The following is a 17,294-nucleotide window of genomic DNA, read 5'->3' on the forward strand; positions in this document are numbered from 1 at the left end:
TATCGGTATCGGTCCGATACTGACCTAAATTACTGGATCGGATATCGGAGAAAAATAAAAAATGTAATCCGATCCATTAAATATCACGAAAGCACCTCACAAAACTTGCAACACGCCGTAACTCACCTCAGAACGTATGCATCACGTGATAGAGCAGCTGTGGCATGCAGGACCTGTCAGTGGTCTGGATAGCATGTGGAGCTTCGCTAGCAACCTGGCGTTTCATCTCCGACAAAGTTATCCCCGAGAGAAGTAAAGCAAGTGTGTAAGTCCATCTCTGAATGTTTGTAAAGCATTCCTGCGTTAAGCTTAACGAGCGACTGCCTCTCGCTCTCCGGCTGCTACTTCAATCGTGAAACTGCTTAAATCAGCTGATCGGCTTTTCTGTCGCGAGTCTGTCTCTCGTTTGTTTCTCGTTTGTTTTTGGTCCACTTTGCGCCAGAAAGAGCAAACCAGCGGCTGAACAACAGCAGCACGTTTAAGCTTGATCAGCTATTGTTAGAATGTATTTAATATTACTTTCTACTCCAGGATCTTTTTCTACGTAGCTGACGGCTGGTAACTGTGCAGGGGCGGATCTAGCAAAGTTTAGCCAGGGGGGCCGATAGGGCATTAACTGGGAAAAGGGGGCACAAAGACATACTTTTCTTTCTTATTCTCATTTAAAATGTCTAGCTGTTAATAAATAATTATCTGACACCCAAAGTTTTAATTTGATGTAAAATGAATAGAAGTCAATTACTGTACATAGTGACTCCATCCATCCATTCGCTTCCGCTTATCCTTTTCAGGGTCGCGGGGGGCGCTGGAGCCTATCCCAGCTGTCATAGGACGAAAGGCGGGGTACACCCTGGACAGGTCGCCAGTCTGTCGCAGGGCTAACACATAGGGACAGACAACCATTCACACTCACATTCTCTCGCACATTCACACCTAGTGACAATTTGGATTAATCAATTAACCTATCCCCACAAGCTGCATGTCTTTGGATGGTGGGAGGAAGCCGGAGTACCCGGAGAGAACCCACGCAAACACGGGGAGAACATGCAAACTCCACACAGAAAGACCCCGGCCTGATGGTGGAATTGAACTCAGGACCTTCTTGCTGTGCGGCAACAGTGCTAACCACCGTGCCACCGTGCTACATAGTGACTATTAAGTCTAATATATATACCCTAGTAAGCTATAGTACTTTTTACTTTGGGAAGGTACCATCTGTGCAGTCTGCAATTTTGTTGAAGAAAGATGTTGAATCTATTTAATATTTCTTGAAAAATGATTGATTTCTGTGCATTTTTTTCACACTGCATCAAATTAAGGTTGATTACGTCGATTAAGCATCATGAGGTGGAGCGTGAGGGGTGGTTCCCTATTTTTTATTTATTTATTTTTGTTGTTGCTGGGAGTTGGAACCCTATTAGTTAGGTTGCTTAATATTTACGCTAAGTACTCTTTAAAATACCAGAATAGGGAGGATGGTGTAGGTCTAAGTTTATTAGATTGATCAGTATTGCTGAACTATGAAATATTTTTTTTGTATACAGGTATAACAGAATAGCTTTAGTGTAGTTGTTGTTTTAAACTTGAGTATGAACTTGCAGACTTGCAAAATGCAGCAAGATATTTTAAAAAACAGTTTTGTTGATTAAAAAACACTATATCGGATTCATATCGGTATCGGCAGATATCCAAATTTATGATATCGGTATCGGTATCGGACATAAAAAAGTGGTATCGTGCCATCTCTACCTTATAGTAATGAAAAACTACAGATAGCAGTCCAAACAGAGACAAACGAGCCATTGAAAGAGTTGTTGAGAATGTGCTACTACATGTCTTATAACTTTTACCTGTGGGACTTAAAGGATCTGCTGCTAAAATCTGGGTGCCAGATTCTGCAGGCAGCTTCAGAGATCTGAACACACTGTTTTGGTTCTCCAGTGCAATCTAACTGTAGGAAAATTACTGCCAGAATGTTTGGGTTACACAAATGTAAGATGGAAAACTCATCTTCAGTTTTTCTCATACCTAAACCAAATATTCAGAAATCACAAAAATCCATATTCTGTGTCAGCATTCTTCATTCGTCAGCATCTCAGGCAATATTAGCCTCATTCAGGCATCGGGGGGAAAACAAGTAAACTTGTCCATCACCCTTCTGTCGATCATTTGAGGTTACGACTGATGTATTTCCATCTGATGAACTGTGTGTTAAATGGGATCCAGCTGTGATGTCTTGAGTTTATGATATTGAATGTCAATGCTTTATAAATTAGCACATGTTGCGCATGGTGTTAATACCAGGATTTTTTTTTTTTTTTTAGCTGTGTGTAGATGTTCTTCTCAAGAAGTTAAACAAATCTGAGAATGTGAAAATGAGGGAATCATTTACGGCTGTATTTTCAGACATGGTACAACAGTGGGATTTAGCTTTAGTTAATTAACTTAAAAAAATTATGCCATTATAACACTTTACATTTCTATAGTTGCACTGGGGAAATTGGCTTCATTGAGTGATAACGGCAGACTTGCACTTGGGCAGGTTGCAGCCAAGTGTAAAGGAGCTGGGATGAGAATTAACACCTCCAAGACTGACGTCATAGTTTTCAGCCGAAAAAGGGTGCAGAGTCTAAGTGCCCACGCTGAGTTTGGTGATCAGTTTCTGACTTCATCAAGGGGCTAAACAACACACAGGTGCATACACTTTTTGATCGTGTATATAAAAATAGATGGGAAAATATATAATATAAAAAAATAATAATAGTTATAATAAAATTATGATAATTTTTGAAATTGCCACAGACGAATTGATATATTTGGCAAAACATTTGTTTCCAGACACTGTTGCGATGGCCAGTTTTACCACTAATCTTGACACAATCATACATTTTTTAGAAATTATTTTCTGTTCAACAAATTGTCATTGAAGAGGAAAAGGAAGTGTTGCAAACCACTGGTGAGCAGTTCTTTTGGTTGCTTGCTTTGTCGCTAACAATCCAACAAATTCACATGGTTTATTCAAAACATATACAGTATGTGAGCTGCTGAGTCCAGTAAATAATTCCTTCTTTGCTGAATAAGGCTAGAGGAAGTTAGATGAATGTAAATGCAGCTATTGAGCCGACACTATTTCTTTAGATTCTCCTTGCTCTCATAGTGATTTCAGTTCATTATTTTGGATTTCAGTTCCTCCCAGTGAAGCATAATGTTATGGTTTCTGTTTATGATTCTCTTTGTTTATTGCAGACATTGCTTACACTGAGTTGTATTATGCATGTTTATTTTTTTTCTTACATTTTTCAAAAATTTGCACATATATTTAAATCAGGATCAGCGTAAATTGTACAAATGCTTTACCACTTCATTCTCTCTCAAAGCCATTTTAGCTCATCTTAATTTGCTGCCCCTCACAAATAAAAGGTTTGAAAGTAAGTGGGTGGGGCTTCCTTGCTCAGTCAGAGCTGTGTGCCTGAGATGACTATGATCATGATTATTAATACATCCACTCTCACTGACATCAGGAAGGGCAAAAACTCTGCCAAATCAGCCAGGCGGCGCTACCTGCTGTAGTGATGTTTTGAATAAGGGAGCTGCTTCTTCTTCTTACTGACATCATATAGAACCGAGAGTAAACAAAATGCATTAAGTGGTGAACTATGTGTACGTGGTTTATTGCTCACAGGGATCACTTCCTTAAAGTATACTGACGTTCCATCCATCCATCCATTCGCTTCCGCTTATCCTTTTCAGGGTCGCGGGGGGCGCTGGAGCCTATCCCAGCTGTCATAGGGCGAGAGGCGGGGTACACCCTGGACAGGTCGCCAGTCTGTCGCAGGGCCAACACACAGAGATGGACAACCAGTCGCACTCACTTTCACTCACACATTCACACCTAGTGGCAATTTGGATTATCCAATTAACTTATCCCCACAAGTTGCATGTCTTTGGACGGTGGGAGGAAGCCGGAGTACCCGGAGGGAACCCACGCTCATGACGTTCATACTTGAAAAATTGTCCGTGTTTGATCTCCATTGCATTGGCATATATTTGACAGAAAATAAGCAAAAAACACAACAAAAAGCTTGTTTGTTTTTTTCCAGACCACAACAACAAAGTTGGTGAAGAAACTCAAAATGAAAGAATGCCCATTTCTTAGTTTATGGGTCAAGCACACTCTGATTGTAGCCACAAGGTAAAATACTGGAAAAAAAAAAAGCAATCCATATTTTGGCAATGTGGCGAGGTGTTGTAAACCTGCCAATCCAGCCTGCAAGCATCCGTTTTTAAGCGCTGATAGCCTTTGTAATTTCCAGCCCAGTAAAACTACCCAGACACACATTTCACAGAAACCTTTAAAATTAATCAGAGCGTGTATTGATTCTTCTATTTATCACGCCACAAAAATACTGACTTTTACAGTAAGTTGTGGGTGGTCTATTAACCAGTAAAGAATCACAGAAGCATGGTGAAAAACATCATGTTGCCCCAGATAGGAACATACCTGTGGTCCTCTGGTACACCCCTCTGCTCATCTGAAATAAGGATCCCATGCAGTGTTCAGAGATATGATAAGAAGGGCAGTGATGTAACTCTCAACTCCACTACTGACTTTCATTTTCCTCTGGGACAGCTCATCTATGACCTCTGATTGGTGTAGCCTGTTGGTTGAAACATACACAGAATTTGTTTCTAATGTGACATATATGTTGCTTTGGCCTGATTAGGGGGCAGCATGGTGGCGTGGTGATTGGCACTGTTCCCTGACAGCAAGGGCCTGAGTTCGATTCCATCACCTGGCCACATGATAACTGTGTGGAGCTTGCATGATCTTCCCGCGTTCCGGCTTCCTCTCAAAGAAATGTAATTAGTGGGGTTAGGTTAATTGGCGAAGCTAAATTGCCCATAGGTGTGAATGTGAGTGTGCCACTGGTGCCTCCACATGTCCACCACATTAGAAACACCTCTGATTTGTTGTCAAAAAAAATATTGTTTGTTGTTGTTTAAGTTTTTAAAAAATATATTTTAATATAACTTTACAGTTAATGGGATCATTTGAAAGAACTAACAAACCTTATTTCACAACTGTCAAATTAATTACAACTTTATTTTTTTACAACTGTCAAAGTTATGCTGTATGCAGTTTGGTTAAACATGCAGAAAGTGTTTGTACCAATGACTTTGTGTGAATTGCACGTTTTAGCACAGATCAGTTAGATTACTCTAAAAAGCTTAAAATGTTTAGGATATCTGCCTGAGAGCACATGATAACATGCCTCTTTAGCAGTGCTGTTGCTCATGAATCTGTTCACATCTCACAAAAAGCTCTACAAGGCAAGACTGTTCCACTCCACTGCACAGCAAAAATCAGTCTCTCTCATAATAGCTCTGGGCAATTTCAGACCACACAGAATGACAAGGGAATCAATTTCCCTGGTTAGGTTATAGATGGATTTTCTCTCTCTCTCTCTCTCTCTTGCTCTTTTTTCATAAGAAATAACTGCAATACGTTATATGAATTATTAAGAAGTCTTTTGCAGTGTTACATAAAGAAGGCTACACCACCACCACTACCCTCTGAAATATAATGAATATTGTTATGGGTTCAGAAATAATTTTTAGAAATTTGCATTCGCTGATCTTGCTTCACAATTTTGACCAAAGATTGGGTACTTTGAATATTCTTGCAACATGTTCATGGGCTTTGAATATTAAATAGTCACTATACGTCCTGTAATATATCACAAGAATTCAGCTAACTTTGTTCCATTACATAATGAAAAGCTAGTTGATTTGTGGAACTAGCCTGACCTCATGTGGAGGATACTGCACAAAGCAGTTTCTAACACACTCTCTTGAAGAGAGTAATGACTACTTTTTGGATTATGTGAAGTTGCTAGGACCTTACTTACTCTTTCATCTACACTCTTTGATTATATGTAATTAAAAATGCACTTAACTCTATCATGCTTAAAGAATTGCTGTATTACATCCATTACACTTTGACTGGACACAAAGACACGCTAAGGCAAAGATGATCAGTCTGATCTGATCCATCTGATGGAATAAACATAAGTAGCTAAAGGCACTAATTAGATTAATGAGCACACTGCTTATCAAATATGTCAACAGGCATGATGTAATAGAAAACATGAATGGGGCAAAAGCATGTACCTTAAATGATTAATCACAGATTATTCCACAGGCATAAGCAGTTGATGAATGCTCAGAGCTACAAGGTAGCTTCCATATTGCTTTTTTCAAAACACTTTCTTCTTTTTTCCCTGCTTTTTTTTTTTTTTCCAATTGAAAGCCTGTTATTGACAGGCCGCATAACTTTGTTAGACTGGACTCAGGGTTTCCCTCAAGCAAGTACTTGCGCAATAGTAACTACTAGGAGCTAAGGCAGAGCTGAGACCAGTAATCTGGATGAATAAATACCAATGTGCACTATTGAACAAAGTTTAAATAAAGCTAAACTTGTGTAATATGTTTGATGCCTTTGTGAAATATGAATTAGGGCTGTAAATCTTTATCGGTAACTAATCTAATAATCACAGTGACTATTAATGTAAATGAAATATCACATAATGAATTACAAAAGTAAAGAAAATGCTAAGCCCCTGGGCTCAAATGGATGACTTTCAATTGCCAAAATTTGAGTCTTAGGAATTTTTAAAAAATCTTTAACATATACTTTTATAAATGTCAAAAAACATTAAAAACAATGATCAAGATCCACAATCCAACTTTAATTAAAAGGCACTATAATATCTATCTATCTATCTATCTATCTATCTATAAATAAAACTTTCTCCACTCACCCTGTGGGCGGTTTTTGGTTGTGGTTCAAGCTTGAGATCTAGGTAGATCTCATGCCTTGCCGGTCATCAGATACCCTGCTAGGATAATAAGCTGGCCAAAGGAGGAGAGAGAAGTCACTGACTTCAAGACAACAAACCTTCTTATCATGCATGGAGTGTTTCACCCCAAATACAGCATCATGAGACTGTACGCTATGCAGAAGGCCAAATTCTAGTGTGTCAAAACCAATATTAAAGATGAAACAACAAACATCCATGAGTATATCAGGAAGATAACCACAACTGATCATGTGCTTAGTGGATAACTCAGGCTGCAGAAACCTAAGAAAGAAGAGCCGCAACAACAGGAACCATCATGAAGGGACAGGAGCCTGTACAGCATGTACCACACCAGGTAAGACCCCAGGTGCAGGCTGTGCAAAGATGCCCCTGAGACAATGCAGCACATAACAGCAGGGTGCACGATGCTAGTATGCAGGGAATGTCACAGAAAACATGAAAAAATTAAAATTAAAGCAACTGATTGCCTTAAGTACTTGCTTTAAGTACATTTTTTCAGTTCAATGGTATTTTCTTGGCCTCCAAAAGTCATTGCAGATTTGGATGAAAGGAAAGAGGGAAGAAAAGAGAAAAGCAAACAAAAGAAAAAAAGAAAAAGAAAACAAAGTGTGGTAATGCTAGAATTCAAAATCTCATTTTGAGGCTCCTGTCCTTTATAATTGCTAATATAGAACCAACAACCTACTAAATATGTATGCAAAAAACAAAGTAGTTAAAAAAAAACACAGGCTTGCAAAAATAATAGTTTTGCTGATGCCTAAATAATCCAATTATTCAAACTGGCTTTTTTGCTATGACTCTGCTTTTGGTAGTTTAAACATATTTGTGAATGTTTACTTAACAGTTTAAACAGATTTTAGTTATATTCGTCTTTCTGTTATTTTATCATTACTTTTTCTCACGAACAAACCGGAATTAAGCTTCCTTTGCGCCTGTTCAACTCTTTAGAAACAAAAAACACTACATTCACAGTGAGATGCTAATTACGGCTATATTTCAAGCGTAAAACGTAAAAGTAACTACCGTATGTCTGTCCGGGCTCGCGGTAGGAGGGACTGTGTTGCCATGACAATGACGTCAATGTTGGTGTCGAGTAACCAAAGGTCAAAATAAAGACAAGTGAATGAAAACGGAAGGAAACTAAACAGGCTTCCTAGAATAGCACAGAACATTACCAGGTTGACTCAAAATACAAAATAATTTCCTGCACTGGATGCTGTCGTGTCGTTCGTCCGGGGATAATCGTTTTATATACCGGTAAGGGAACGTCACACGGCACAAGGTTAGGGTCACAGACGAGCTAACAGCAGCTAGCGAGCTAGCTGTAGCCTAGGTCGTTGGTTAGCTAGTGCTAACACTTACCACATTATATTGTTTAGTCTGGTAGGACGCCTGGCAGCACAAAGTTACTTTAAGCAGTTCTCTAGAGATGCCGGTTACCTCACAAGCAGTTGACGTTTGTTACTAACAGTCATCTTGCTGTTTAAGTTAGCTTTTTCTATGTTCAGTTAGGTAGGACACAGTAGCTGGCCTTGCAACAGTCTTTACCAGCAGTGCAAGTTTACTTCAGTGACATTACAGTAGCGTTAAACCGCAATATGCTTCTAAATAACAAGGCACCAAACAGCTGTTTCGTAGCTAATGTAATTTAACCTGTGGCGCAAGTCAGCGTGAAACAGCAGGCTGGCATGTTAATCTTTTGAGGCAGTACAGTGAGGGACAAAGTTGTTTTGTTTTGTTGTCGTTTTTCTCCTAGGAGCACCATTGTGCTAATTCACGAGGCTCTATGGATGCTTGGCACTAAAGTATTTCGGAAAAGATTAAATGTTAACTTTACTCCTCATTTTTCCTCTTTTTTTCCTTTCTTTAAGGAGCCACGAAACTGTACACGGGTATACATCTGGTCAGCGTTCGCTTCATACAGCATCTACAGTTTCATAGTATGTCTTCCTGGTCCAGTGCGTGAACTGTGTTCCAAATATTATTATTATTATTATTATGCTGCTGCTTCTTCTTCTTCTTCTTCTTTTGTGTCTAATGGCTGAAATGATTATGCAGTCACATGTCAGTAGGATTTAAACAGATACAGCTGAGTTTGTTTGTTTTTTATTCTTTTAAATTGGACATGGTTGCTAATTGGTTTGCCAGGTGTTTGTTATTAAATAACCTCTAGTTAAATTAAACAAGTTGCATTTCTCATGCAAAATGGGAGTGCAATTTCTCAGAAGATAAAGTGTGGCAGAAGTGCAGTGTCTGGCATGAAAAACATGGATATAATTTTGGAAAAATGGAGAGGGTTCATAAAAATCTTGGGGAAAGTGTGAGTCAAATAGAGAAATGGTGGTAAGGTGGGTGTATTGTGTAGTTTTGTTGCTTTTTCACCTTACTGTGTGGAGTTACACATGTGCTCCCTGTGTCTGTCCAGAAGACATGCATGGTAGGTGCCTATTCTGTATTCCACACAAACATGGATGTATACTAAAGTGCTTAAGGGCTTGGAGTAAATGAACCATATTTTTAAAGCAGACTTCTAATAAACAAAATAAAAACATGTTTCCAAGAGACCAGATATCTGTAATTTTAAAACTGTTTGATCCACCAGTGAAAGCCTTGCTACTATGGTCCAGGTGGATTGGGTTCTAGATGATTGGTAAACACCAACCTAACTCACCAAGCATAAGGCAGAGGGATCTGAACTGGAATACTGTGTAGCGAGATGATTAGACCCACTTCATTGTGTCAAAATGTCCTCATAGGTGTATTGTGATCCCAACTTGGCAATGTCCTAACATGCTATGGAAAGGTTTTTCTTTTATAGGCTCCCTGGTTGCTCAAAAGGAAAACCACAGTGTGGCCATTATAACCTTCTGACCTTAACTCTATTAAGGACCTGGGCTGGCATCTTCAGATCAAATGTAGGTGGAAAGTGTTTGTATAATCTGCATTTAGGGCTCCACATGCACTTGGTCGTCTGGGGCTGTAAACATCCCCGACTGGAAGCTGTCTGCACCACAGAGCTTTCAGTCTGATGTTTGCGGCTGCTGGCTACCCCCTACTGCCAAGTTAACCTTTTTATTCAATATTCATTGAAATCCATACCTGATTTAGACACTGTGCTCCTTTAAAGTGTAGTTTTGTGTTCAGTTGTTCAGACTCAGTTCATGTAAACATCCTACACTCAGCTGTTATTGATTGCCACAGAGGCTGAGAGGAGGTTGTTTACTTGAACTGGTTGGGAATGATACTTGGACTTAAGATGGAGTGCCTTCATTCAGATCGTCTGTTACACATCATTCATGAGCTAGCCTGGAATCGACGGCTCAAGGAGAAGAAATTTGAAGTCTTATTTGTCAATTGTTCTGGTTTTTAACAAATAAAGCTACTTGAATACATCTTTGACTCTGTGCTTATTTGCTTAATTTTTTAAGATAATTTTTAAAAAAGAGATTAACTTATTTAAAATGATTCAAATAACACTCATTACCTTTTTTGCTTATTGTGGCACAGTGGTATGTTATGATTTGCCCTTCTTTCAGGTAAAGGGGAAACTGGATGCTGGCTACAATAATACTAACCGCTCAGTATTTCACTTAAGAACACATTTTGATCATTGTTTTAGTTTTCTATCTCCAGTTCTATTTGATTACCTCTGTATTTTGAAAGCATGCTGTTAGAAGTCAAAATGGATCTGTCCACCTACTGTTCTCCAATCTTAAAAAGAGAACTTTGGAGGGCAGTGACCATCTCTACTGAAAAAACAGAAACCAACTAAACAAAAAGGATATATAGATATCTATATCTCAGTAAAATCAGCTGATGCATTGGGTACAGTGATTTGTAAAACATGAGTTTCACATACAGCTTAGTGTTGCTCTGTCACACCATCCTTGTGTTGGACAATATTTTAGTACTGTATATGTGCTTTTCTGGCAAAACTTCATTATCTGTCATGTTAAAGAGCAGTAAAACATTTAAGACTTTAGCATGCATCAAGATATTTAAGACTCCCCTTTTTCCCCTCACATAAAAGTTTACATTGCTTTAAAAAAAAAAAAATCAAAATGAAGAATTACTTTGGAGACCACTGCTGCAGCATTTCATACTTGTACAAGAGAATAAAAACGATCAGCGTGTTTGTAAGAAAAACAACATGAGGAATCTAATGACGATTGACCTTTTAGTACATGGCGTCATGCACTGTAACTGTGTTCACCCACTAGATGTCATGTTTGTGCTTCTATTCAATCAGCAGTCTAATTCTACAACTCACTGGTGACGATAATGATAACTTGGCTGTTTCCTTTTCCTGGTTACCACAGTATATTAAATATGTTACTATATGAGTAGTTTTATTAAACACATGTTGAAATAGTGCAAGCTATAATGAAAATATTGGCAGATTTCAAACATAGTGACAACAGATCAACAGATATTGACATCCAAAGGCTGAGGATAGAAAGTGAGTCGAAATCTTAATTTTAGACCTGTTACAGCTAGACTTAAAGTCTAGCTAAAGAGCAAACTTAATGGGTGTGATACTGTATTGTTGATCACTCATACTCACTCTCTTATATGGTTCACCCCCCCCCCCCCCCCCCCCCCCCCCCCCAGGCATCCCATTTGCCTCTCTTCTGTCCAGTCCACAAAGGCTTTTGCATTACTGCAGTTCTAAGTTACGTTCTTTGACGTAAATACATTTACATTGCTCCAAATGCACATGCAATGCTCATAAAAAAACTGTAGGTGGCAGAAGTTAACCATAAGTAAAGCACAGTTGCTGTTGTGCTGTTCAGCTATATTTGATGGACCAAGAATGTATCATACTTGGTTTGCAGCTCTTTTACACCACTGTTGTACTTTGACAACCTGTAGGTATAGTGAAGGCCTGGTGAGGTAGTATTTCTTTTTTCCCTGTAAAAACCTGACTTGTCAACCACTTTTTCTAGTGAATATACTTTTAAATACAATCACAATGTAAATTCGATATAAATGACATTGAAAATACACTTAGTTACAGCTGTGTTATAATGTATTACCTAATATTCTCATCACACTACAGGACACCAACAGAATCCCCCAAGTAACCTAGAAGAAAATATAATAGGGTCAATATCCATGGGTACATTTACAACTGTACAATCTCCTTAAAAATGCACTGCCAAGTTAGCTCTGTAGCTGGCATGGAGTTTAGCTGCAAACAAATGTCCTTGCATGATTCACCTGCGTGCTCCATCCCCCACAAAGTAGTAGCACACCTTTTTTGGCTGTGTGTTGACAGCCATCATCTCCGAATTCCTCGGTTTAAACAAGTACACGTATTGATTCAAGATCACACACCGAAAGAGGATTTTTAAGGTTGTAGTTAAGCGCAGGGTTCAGCAGTCTTTGTGAGAACATGCACATGGAAAAGAAAGAGAGAGAGAACAACAACAAATAAACAAAACAGGAAAGACCAGAAAATGCACGGATGGGTATTTGTACTATAGTCACTCGTGTTATTACATTTGGCAAACTAGAACACTGTGTTCAATAATGACTTTATATTCTACTCGCAGGAATAGACATTAATGGTTTGAAATCAGTCAGCTTGATGAGGGAGTTTCTACTATCAAAGGAACACATCTAAAAATGTCTGAGAGGCAGACATGCAGCAGTACATTTTGGGAGTGAAAACTACTGTAAAAAACAAAAAAAATCTAAAACTGATCAGGACTGTGTTAGGGCTTGTTGAGCATGCAGGTTTCATCCAGAGAAGAACTGGTTTATATATTTTTTTAAAACTACACTTACATTATTTCCTGTGTTGCTTTGTTGAAAGACCTTAAATGGATTCACACCTTTTTACCTCTTACTTCTGTGCTTACTTCTTCTACAAGAATGACATATTTTTGATCTGTTGAATGGTATGTTTAATGACGTCAAAAGGTTAAAAGTAATGAGAAGCACTGACTCAGAATAATAACACATTGAATGAAACAGCATTTCATGCTGCAGCTGAAATGCGGAAATGAGTAGGTGTAACAAAGCAAGACAAAAACAAAAGAAAACATGTCCAAACTGGAAAGACTGGGAAAATTACACAGTAGGTATTTGCAATCATCACATTTGGACATGGACATGACTATGCTCTCAAAACACTTCATTACAGTTGGAGTGAGTGTGATGGGGTAATAGTCATTCAAACCGGTTATGTTGTTTTTCTTTGGGAGGTGCACTATGGCGGTGGACCTGAAGCATGTTGGTACAGCTGACTGGGTGAGGGACAAATTAAAAATGTCTGTAAACACCTCAACCTGCTCTGTAGCACATAACCTCAAAGCATGGAGGTGTTTTCAGCGCCACCTGCTTTTCAGGGGTTAGTCCTCCTCAGTACCTTGACAACCTGTAGGCATAGTGAAAGCCTGGTGAGGTAGTATTTCTACCTCACCAGAGAGAGAACAACAACAAAAAAAACACAAACAGCAAAGACCAGAAAAATGCACGGATGGGCATTTGTACTATAGTTACTCATCTTATTACATTTGACAAACTAGAACACTGTGTTCTAGCTGTGTTTCTGAGACCAACACTAGCACTGTCAGCAGATGAAGATCAGGGTGGAACATCACAGCAACAGGCTTTGCATTTTAATTTTTTTAAGAGTTGCTAATACACTGAAAAGAAGAACCTAAACTTTTAAATGATCTCTTACTGCAGTCAAAATATGACACCAAAATGATCACTAGTGATACAAGTTAAGTTGCAAGTCAGTTAACTAATTTAAAAAGTTCTCTCCTCTGAGGTGTTGCTGTAAGCACGCACACTCAAACGCAACAGAAAACCATGCTAAGCCCTTGGGCATCTTGCTTTCATACAGAACTTCCTACATAACATTCTACTACACCACTAGCATGTCACTGTGACTATGATGTGATACTACACTATCATGCTTTATGCTATCAAGCTAGAACAGTGTAGGTATAAAACAATATCTTTAGTGATGGGGATTTTTAAAGTCTAAAAGTCAAATTATAGTACAAATATTGTATATTGTATATTGCATAGCTTTTTTTTTGTTATACGTAAAATTGTATTGTATTTATTTAAATTTTTACTTTTTAATTATTTTATTTGCATTTTTCTAATCACTAGGGTTTGAGAGTAACGCAATTTCTATTCTGTGTATGTCCTGTACATGTGGCAGAATTGACAAATAAAGTTGACTTGACTTGACTTGAAAAAAAAAAATATATGTGTATCTATTGGTGTCACATTTTTCATATTTTGCATGCAAGGAGCCAGACTTTCTTGCAATTCTTAATCTGGAATCTGGTCTTGTGTGACCATAGCTTTATTGGTGGCGCGCAATTTAACTTGAACCACGTTTTTTTTTTTTTTTTTACCTTTGTGCTTAGTTCTCCTACAACAAAGTATGAGAAATCTTTTCATTTCAGCTGCTCTAAATGCCCTTTTTTATGGTGTGGCCAGAGTTACCCACATTGTCTTTCACTCGACCCCTTAGTTCCAGTGAATTAACTCTTAATGCTTTGGCATACCAAGAGATTTTGGACCATTTCATGCTTTTTGTGGAAACAATTTGGGAATGGCCCCTTCCTGTTCCAACATGGCAGTGCACTAATGCACAAAACAAGGTCTATAAAAACATTGATGAGGCAGTTTAGTGTGGAAAAACCTGACCTCTACCTGACAGAATGACATGACATATGAAAACCTCACCTCTCCACATGCACCTGCTTTTTTTTCTTGATCTTAGTTCTACTCCTCCCTCTATACATGTGCAATGATTTTGTTTTTGTTTTTTTACAAAGGAGTGAAAGCATTGCAGACACAATGCAGAGGCATGTCAAGATGTGTGGTGAATAGCACAGAAAGAAATATTCTTCCAGTAAACACATACCCTGTCATCAAATGTATTATGAGACTAGAAATCTTTTGGTGTCCCGATGCGTCATACTGATGTTATTTTTGACACAATCATTCTTTGCAACAGTTCACAGGATGGTCTTCATTGTCTGCAAGGAAAAGCAGCACCTGTGCTAAAGTTAGGTTTAAAATCCGCCCCAGTTATGCAACAATGGTTCGAAGTTTTTTTAGTGAGTGAGAATGTGTTCAAAGGTTTGAAAAAAAAGTTTACTTCCCGTCCCTTACTTTATTGTTCCCTGTCAAAATTGACTGGTCGTCTTAAATTAGCACAAAAACCATTTTTCACGACCAAATTTTTATATTATTTAATATTCAGCATTCTTTAACTGTGAACAATGTCTCAAAGTAGTGTTTAACATAAATTTATAGAATTAGAAATGAAATAACGGCAATGAAAAAACACGAATATGCACTGAAAATAAATGGAAAACCAAAGACCAAACTCAGCATGAAGTGCTATGATTCACATAAATAAAAATAAAATAAAATGGATGCAACTTTGCATTACCTTATCAAGGCAGTCAATGCCTCCTTTGTTCTTGCTGTAGTCCTGGATCATAAGGGGCTTCCTGTCCTCTGTGGTCCTGATAGGGACAACTTTGTATAGCTTGCTCAGCAGGATGACATTTCTATTCTTCTTTGGAACATTTGACACAAGAGTTTGTGTGTCAGTGAAACCAAATTTTGATGAGAGTGCCTCTCGTTCTCTGGCTGATACCAGTGCAGGGGGAAGTTCAGGCTTGTTCTTTCTCACTGTCCCTACCATGGTGAGCTTTCTTTTTAGCAGCTTCTGACCAAGAGCATATGATGTGAAGAAGTTGTCACATGTGATATTACGCCCCTGGAGACCGGTTGTCACGTCCAGCACAACACACATGCCCTGGTTTCCTTCTGCCCTTCCAGTACTGGGTTTCCCTGTGTAGACCTGCATATTCCAGGCATAGCTGCTTCTGGCGTCACACGCTCACCAGATCTTTATACCACATTTCCCTGGTTCTCTTGGAAAGTACACCTTGAAGGAACAGCGACCGCTGAAAGGAACCAGGCAATCATCAACTGTCACCTCAGGGCCTGGATTGTACATAAGTGGTGGGCGCGCCACCCACCTGTCCTAAATGTTTATGACTGAAGGGAAAACTGTGTCTAATTAGGTGTCTAATTAGACACTAATTAGACACTAATTAGACACCAAATGAGACACAAAGTCTAATTAGGTGTCTAATTAGACACTGTCTAATTAGATGAAAATTGTTTAAGGTTTTACCAAAATAGTACCTGTTTGTCATTTCACCAGAGGACGGGTCATGCATCTCCGTAAAAAAGAGTTGGGAGCTAGACTTGAAGTCATCCACACGAGATATCGCATGCTGTGTTGGTCCTGGTGTCATCTTTATGATGTTTTCCACTCCCGCTCTACTTCCTTTGTCCTGGGAGGATGAAGACCAGAGCAAGTGTCGACTCTTGGACTGGAATGTCTCCTCAGGTGCCTGTTCTTCAGGTGCCTCTCCCTCTCCATCTGTTGATTGGTCAGAGTCCTCAAAGTCTGGATCAAAATCTGTGTTTTCTTCCATTCTGCTCTATCTCTGTTTCAATTTCAGTACCCTCTTGTCCAAAACCCGGACCAGAACCTCTTCGACAGTCAGTCGCCTACTCATTGTGCTCAGAGTAAAAGGAGTGCAAGGCAAACACCAAGCTATATATATGGTCTGTGTGAAGATGATACATTGATTAGTCTGGATGGTGTGATTCACGTGGGGGGATAGGCATAAAAGAATGGGAAAGAGATGGGTTCACATAACAGACACCTGTCTAGTCTGTGTGAAGATATGATACATTGTCTCATCAGGAACTTGATGTCATGTACAGGCAGGCAGGATTTGACCCAAACGCAGGACTCATAGAGGCAAAACATGAAGTTGAAGCTAACCAAACAGAAACCTAGATTGGAAAGCTAGAACCCAAATGCACAAGAAACGACGCAACAAGAAGAACTAACTGACAGGGGCTGTGTGCCAATTCAGGGTCTGCACGCTTGAAGTACGCGCACTACGCGTACTACGTACGGTGCATACTATAAGTACGAGAAGTGCGAAAGTGAGAGGCTTGTGAAATGGGATGGTATACGCTTCGTCGCACTGTTCAGGTTGCCTAGCAACCATGATACTAACCGCAAGAAATGTTTCATACAGCATTGTGTGACAGAAATAAAGGAGAAAAATGTTTTGTTGGTCATTCATTTTTGTCATGACATCACTTTGATTAGTTGAGTATCTGAGACTGAGACCACGGGACTGTAAAACATGATTGTTGGGCTATATATATACAGTGGGGCAAAAAAGTATTTAGTCAGCCACCGATTGTGCAAGTTCCCCCACTTAAAATGATGACAGAGGTCAGTAATTTGCACCAGAGGTACACTTCAACTGTGAGAGACAGAATGTGAAAAAAAAAAATCCATGAATCCACATGGTAGGATTTGTAAAGAATTTA

At 38.9% G+C, this 17,294-nt stretch overlaps 2 long non-coding RNA genes across 2 annotated transcripts in view; one reads left to right on the forward strand and one right to left on the reverse strand.

The window, feature by feature from the left end:
- LOC113014722 (uncharacterized) overlaps positions 1–8,045 on the reverse strand; it is a 58,539-nt gene extending 50,494 nt beyond the window's left edge. The window contains exons 1-3 of the long non-coding RNA XR_013904841.1: positions 7,905–8,045; positions 6,822–6,912; positions 4,502–4,658 (exon numbers count right to left, since the gene is read on the reverse strand). This is a non-coding gene — a long non-coding RNA (uncharacterized LOC113014722). The remainder of the gene's footprint in view (positions 1–4,501; positions 4,659–6,821; positions 6,913–7,904) is intronic.
- LOC145423800 (uncharacterized) lies at positions 7,999–10,273 on the forward strand. Its single transcript, XR_013904842.1, has 2 exons — positions 7,999–8,138; positions 8,753–10,273. It is a non-coding gene; the product is annotated as an uncharacterized LOC145423800 (long non-coding RNA).
- The last annotated feature ends 7,021 nt before the right edge of the window (positions 10,274–17,294 follow it).

The sequence above is a fragment of the Astatotilapia calliptera genome, chromosome 22 (genome assembly GCF_964374335.1).
Source record: "Astatotilapia calliptera chromosome 22, fAstCal68.1, whole genome shotgun sequence".
Lineage (NCBI taxonomy): Eukaryota > Metazoa > Chordata > Actinopteri > Cichliformes > Cichlidae > Astatotilapia > Astatotilapia calliptera.